Here is a 7,238-nt window from a genome sequence, read left to right on the forward strand (position 1 = left end):
GCCTAAGCTGGTTGTTGAGGATGAGAAGCAAGTGAGAGACAGAATGAACACTTTGCAGGTGTCAGAGAGGATCTTCCTATCTCAGGATGTGCTGAATCAGTGCCTGCATCTTTCTCCAGTAATACAGGGAGAGCTGAAATTAGTGGCTTAGAGAAACAGCTGTTGGATTAGTTTTCTTTAATGGATGAAATAAGGAATATAAATCTCAATGAATTAACAAGTAAACACTCTTCTGGGGAATTGCAATATTGTTACCTTTCAAAAGTCTTTCCATTTTACAATTTATTACAGCAGTTTTCTCAAACACCAGCATTTTAGGGGCCAGAGAGTCAGCTGAAAGCTGACACTTGGTATGAGAGCTGGCATGCACTTGATTCCAAATGTTATCAGATATAATGTTATCTCAGTTCAATTATTCAATACAAAGTATTAGCAATGTCTGAACTGCAGGTTTTTAACATTAATGAACCCACAAGGCATTAAAAAAATCAAAAGAAAAAATATGAATATTGTCATTATTTTTATTAAAACAGTTACGGAATAAGTGCAATATGCTTTACCATTTATATTCAAATCAATTTGCTCTTGGCAGATAATTCCACAAAGAAAATACACCAGTGACAGTACAACTTTTTGGCACCTAGCTGCGTTTATTTTAGATGGTATCACAGGTCACTGACATCAGTGCTGGTCCAAGTTTTGCCACCTCCAATAGTCTCCCAACAGTTCTATAACCTCTATACCTTGACTAGCTGAAGAAAAAACATATACATGTGCATAAATGTACATAGAACACATTATGTTTTTATATGTATATTTTAAATGAGTCACTGTTCTGGTCCTACTTTGATAGGAAACAAAGATGATGGCAAGTTCCACGCTTAAGCAAAGTTATCTTTTCAGAAGCAGCACTGAATGTTCATTCATTTTGGTTCACTGTTTGACTGTGAAATCACATCCACGCTGAGGGCTTCTTGTGCCGATACCCGACACTCCTTCATTTCCTTTGTTGTGTGTTGTGGAGGTAAAAGCTGGTATTTCTTCTCACCTCCTCTGAAATCTGTCCTCTCACACTAGAAAAATCTACCATCATAGTCCAGACCAAGAAACTCTACACAGAGGACTGCCAGTACTAGTCAGCATTAATGATGAGAACAACTAGGTAGCTTGTCAGAAGTACAGCGTGACTCAGACTAACTTCCACAAGTCTTTCCGCACCATTGAATTTCAGTATTGTCCCAGCACATTTAGTGTAACACATGATTAAACACAACCTCATTTTGGGAATCAAGTTAATGAAGCAGGCACCGTGCAATGTACAGGTTTGTTTCACAAAGGCTTCTGCAGTCACACTGACATTTTTCCCTCTATCCTGAATTAGCAGATGTATTTGTTACCTGGCAGCTGTGGGTTGGGAGAAAACCCCCACACTGAAGTAAACCTTAATACAGAGCTAGATTAACATAAAACCTGAAAAATAATTGTTACAAACTCAATGCAGGCAACTAGCTGTAAAGTCTGTAGAAACAAATGTCACTTCTGTAACAGGTTCCTAATCACTTGTATTACCTTCAAACATGCCTCTCGCTGTGAATTGTCCAGCAGGCTCTCGAGTACTCCCATCTGCCACCAAGGGCTGTATTTTGGGGTACCATTACTTCTTTTTTGTACTCCTTACCACATTTTGAGAAGAGATGAGATACTCAAAGCCATGTTGTCCCTCACTAACTCAACAACAATTCTGACCTGAAACCATGTAAGAGCCTGTTCTAAGCGCCACCTTTCACCCACTGTAACTGAAACAGCAAATCTTATACACTTACAGGACAATCACAGCATCAAGTCTAATTTGTATCTTTTGGAAAATAAAACTTTTAGCTTGTTCAAATGAAATGTTCAGGAATCTGAGTGTTCCTTTCTCACTCATTTGTATGAGGGAAATTGAGTTTTGTACATTCAAAAGAATGGATTTGGGGGGATATGATGATGGTGATGCAGAGTGAGATCTTCCACTGCTGCCATCTACTACAGCTCTTCCATTCATCCAGGGTTCTGTACAGCATTGCAGCAGAAACTACATTTGCAAGGGAAAAAGAAAGAAACCTTGCACAAAATGGAGGATCACAATCCTGGACCTACAGAACAGAACTTGCCTTGTGTGGGGAATCTGCTCAGCAGATGCCCATAGGAGACCATCCTAGAGAAAAGAAGGGCCCAGGAGAGCTGGTTGATGTTCAAGAACCTTCTCCGGGTTCAAGAATGATCTATCCCAACGCACAGGAGATCAAGCAGAGGTGGCAGGAGGCCTGGATGAATGAACAAGGAGCTCTTGGCTAAACTTAGACAGGAAAAAGCAGCATACACGAGGTGGAAAAGAGAGCAGGGGACCTAGGGGGATTATAGATGCACTAACCAAGCATACCCAGATGGGGTTAGGAAATGCAAATACAAATGAAGTGGAATCTGGCAAGGGAGGTGAAGGGCAACAAGAAAAGCTTTAGCAGACATATCAGCAACAGGAAGACATGGGAAAAATGGGGCTTCAGAGCTGAATGAGGCAGAGGACCTGGTGACAGGAGACATGGAAAAGGCCGAGGCACTCACTGCCACCTTTGCTTCTGTCGTTACCAGCAAGAGCAGCCCTCAGGAATCCCAGGCCTCTGAGAGCAGAAAACTGCCTCAGTTGCCAGGCTCAAAGGGCTCTGACCAGTGGCATGAAGCCCAGCTGGCAACAGCCTTACTGGAGCTGGCCAGGACAGTTTAAAATCTTCATTAATGAAGATGGGCGATAGCACAGAGCTCACCCTCGGCATGCTTGCAGATAACACAAAGCCCTGAGCAGAGGTCGATACCCCAGAGAGGTGCTGCCATTCACAGGGACATCAACAGGCAGGAGATGTGAGCAACACTCTGATCTCGAGAAGTTTAAAGGGCAACGCCAAGTCCTGCCCCTGGGCACAAACCACTCCAGGCACCAGCACACACAGGGGCCAGGCAGCTGGAAAGCAGCTTTGCAGAAAAACTCCTGGGGGTCTTCACGAACAAGGGGAGTGTGAGCCCTTGCAGGAAAGACAGCCAGCAGCCCTCGGATCACCAGCAGGTGACAGAAACACAGTGAAGATTGCTAGACAGAAGATCTAATAATGACACATTGCAGATAATGGCTGCGTATCAAACCACTAGTATGTGAAGACCACCAAAACTACCAAGTTGCCCAGGCAGTGCTACATGATGGACAGGACAGTAATCTACTTCTGCCATCAACCAGCTTACAACCCATCTGCTTGAGCTCACCTTTCCCACGTCAGTCAGTGTTTCTCAGCCGAGTGGTTTAGGCGTGGTGCCTCACCTGACAAGGCTGTGTTTGCAGAGCCTACGCTCTGTAAAATACGCTGAATACCCATTTTAAGTAACATGGTCAACCTTACTGTGACTTCTGGATGTGTATAATGAAAAGTGAACAAATATACTGCTATGTAATGTATTTTTCAACAAATTCTGTGAAGAAGAGGCAAAAATTTCTGCTGCAAAAGTATTTACAAAAACATACAACTTCAGAAAAACCCAGTTTATTTTACTGCCCAAATTATTAAACACTAAACATGACAACCTTGTAGTTTATACATTAGGAATGTAAGTTTCGATGTACAATGAGAACACTCCACTGTAAAAAAAGGTGAAATACTGTATTACTAAAACACAGAACAATGTCACACAATGAACAAAAGAATATGAGAAAGTGTGGCACTTTCATTTGAACTCAGGCACGCAGGTAAAGACAAACATCTGTAGACTGATACAACCACTTTGGTGAATATTAAGAAATGTACATATCTAGCCTTAGAAGTGGAATTATACAAATACAAAAGGCAATATATTACACACCTATATACTGCACTGTAAGCCTCAAACACTGACAAAAGGTATCAGACCTAATAATTAAGTTAGAAATTTCTAGAATCCTCATAGAAATACAAAGAGACCTCCTTAGAGAGAAGTGTGGCTAAAATAGCTATATACTTCTGTACCTGTCAGGTATTCAAGGCAATTCAAGGACATTTCACTCCCTTCAAAAAAGTCATTGCAGCTCTACAGCAAGTGGTTAGAGTCCATATGCTTTTTGCACAAATGTTACAGATTCTCACAATAAAAACAAATCTTCTCACCTTCAGAGTTCTGAAAATGCTGCTGTTCAAAGCCATCATTGGAAACAGTGCCTTTGATTTTACACAGTAAAGTCGGTTATAAATGTCAGCACTAAACCAACTTCTCTTATAAATTGCAATGATTCACTCCTACATAACATTTTTCCTGCAGAATGCTGCACCCGTGTATGTTTGGAGTGTATTCATCAGAACTACCCACTCCCAGGTAGACTACAATATGGGATGTCTTCGAGTTTTCCTTACATTGTTAGAAGACCTCTACTTCTTTAATGTACATTTTTCATTCATCACACTAAAGTGATCAGATAATGCTCAAAACCCAAGAGCCTGACAATTTTAGAAGTGTTGTGAAAGAATTAATACATTTGCTTCCTGCTCTACTTTCACGCTTCCCTCCCAACCCCCCATAATCCTGCACCATGGATATTTGACAACAAATAATTCTGCCCTCCTCCTCCTCCCCCATCCTGCTTTTTTTTAATCTTTTCCATTTTTAAGAAAAGGAAGAAGCACAACTGAAAGTTTTATTATTCACATCAGGAAATAAATTCTTTAGACTTGATCAGTATCAAGGTGTGATGTCAGTTCACAAAAAACATGCTCATCGTGTAAGTTGCTCCAAAGATCAATACATACATATTTATATGAAGCCACATATGTATAAAACCAGCAGCCTTTAGTCCTAAGAGCCTTTCCTTTTATAATTTCCAAAAAAATGTATGAAGCTTTATGTAATTTCAGTTGTACCAATGCTTATGTCTTGGGTTCAAGCCAGACCACAGTTAGAATATTTAGCTGGATAAAATAAAAGGATAAACTATCTTTAACACTGTTTGACTTGTTGCCAACAGTATTGTAAGCATTATGTTACATATCTACATTTTATGGCATTTCAGATCTTTCAAAATTCCAATTATTTACAGATAAAGTGACTAAATCTTTCCTGTGTAATAAATATCTTTTATACCAACAACCAGCTTGACAGAGTGTTTACTGTGGAGATAACTGTATCATTAACTAAATGAAACAAAACAAAACCAGTAGGATTACTTAAAAATTCTTGTCCCTTAACACTAACTCACAATTAATAACCATAACAACAAACAACTGTCAATTGAAATTTTATCTATTTATTCTAGTTTATGTTTCAATTTCAATTCCTGTAAAGTGTTTCCAAAGTATTCTTAAATGCTACACTGCAAGAACAGATCAGGAGGCAGCTGAAGTTCTGCACGCTATTTCTTTGTAACTTCCAAAACAAATTTGAGGGAAAGGAAGAGCTCTGCATTCAGTATGCATAGGGCTAACCAATGTCTGCCATCGGCTGCCTAAAACCCTTCTGCACGTGGTTATGCACGCTCCAGCAGCCATATGTATGAGTCAATCTGAAACAAATGTGCTGTCTAATGTGTATTGCAGAAAAACTTGTAAAAAAAGGCAAAATTTTCTGCTGTACAAAGTATTTACAAAAACATACAACTTCAAAGAACCAGTTTATTTCACTGGTGGAAGTATTAAACATTAAACATGACAACCTTGTAGTTTATACATTAGGAATGTAAGTTTCCATGTAAAATTAAGAAAACACTCCACTGTAAAAAGGTGAAATACTGCATTACTAGAATAGAACAGTGTCACACGGCAAACTGAAGAACGTGAGAAAGCGTGGCACATTCACTTAAACTCGGGCTCTCGGGTGAAGACAAACACGTATGGACTGATGCAGCCACTCCACATACTTTGGTGAATATTAAGAAATGTACACATCTAGTCTGCAGTCACAGAAGTAGAATTATACAAATTACTTGTCTCTACCAACTATATCTTCTCATCTCTTTTCATTAATTAACCAGCTTATTAATTGCTGAAAACCTGAATAACATTAGCTGCTTAAAAGTTACTTGTGCTTCAGTTTAAGTCATAAAAGGATATCTAAACTTATCTCCAGGCAAATAGGAAAGTGTACCAGAACTTTAGCCTTTCTTCTGTAACCAGGTTCTTGACAATAAGGGATCACTAGCTGCAGAAATCTGGACACCTAGGAATGACTATGCCTTACATCTTAATCCTATTTCTCTATTCATAATAATACAATGCCTGCTTATCAGCTAACCCCTGCTACTGGAGTGGTTTTGTCAGCTATTGCTTCTCCACATTTCTGCATAAGTGTTTCATTGTCCATTTTTAATTAAAATCTTAATGTTATAAAAGTTGGTATCAAACAAGGTCACCAAGTAGAAGAAAGTTAAAGGTTAGGTAACCTTGAACAGGCTGCTGCTTTAGAATTTCAAACTTGAAAAATAATAGATATAAAAGACTAGCAATTACAGTGCTAGTTATATTTACATTATAATTTCCTTTTGTGCTTGCAAGTTACTGAAACCACACATCCTTTGGTAGTATTCTCTTAGTCTCAAGTGAGAAGTTCACGTTAAACACATTCACATTCCCAATTTGCTTGATTCAGTGCAAAGGGCTCACACCTTCTTTTCTACATAACATTATTATGTAAGCACATCTCTTCCTCATAAATATTAAAAATACTGATGACAGCAACTTTTCAATTAGTAGCTTCGTGCCTTATACTTAAGAATCTGAAAGAAAGACAAGAGTCCGTCACACAATTTGTAAGTCTAATGACTGACTATTATAGCAACTGTTAAGAACTCCCATCCACCAGTACTGCTGCTGTATGATTTTTGGCCCAGTTTCAGAGACATACAGAAAAACCAAAATGCATCTATAATTCAGACTCGTACAGGCATAAAGAAGTATGAACACTGCAACGTGTACTAACTACCATTACAAAAAGCACCATAATAGCAAACACCAACCTGATGCTTCTAGTTTTAACCTTACATGTTGTTACCCAAACCACCACACATGTGAGCACAGCTTTCTCATGGCTAACATAAAAGAATGCTTATGTACTTTCAATACTGTTCCAAAATTTCATGCCCATACTGCAAGACTCCTCTTGAATAAAGCAAGTACTTGCAGTTCTGTCTATGCCAAGTGGAAATGAGCAGTAGAGTCTGGGAAAAAGGCTCTGTTTGTTCCCAAACTGTGCAT

The sequence above is a fragment of the Antrostomus carolinensis genome, unplaced genomic scaffold, assembly GCF_000700745.2.
Source record: "Antrostomus carolinensis isolate BGI_N321 unplaced genomic scaffold, ASM70074v2 scaffold9621, whole genome shotgun sequence".
Taxonomy (NCBI): Eukaryota; Metazoa; Chordata; class Aves; order Caprimulgiformes; family Caprimulgidae; genus Antrostomus; species Antrostomus carolinensis.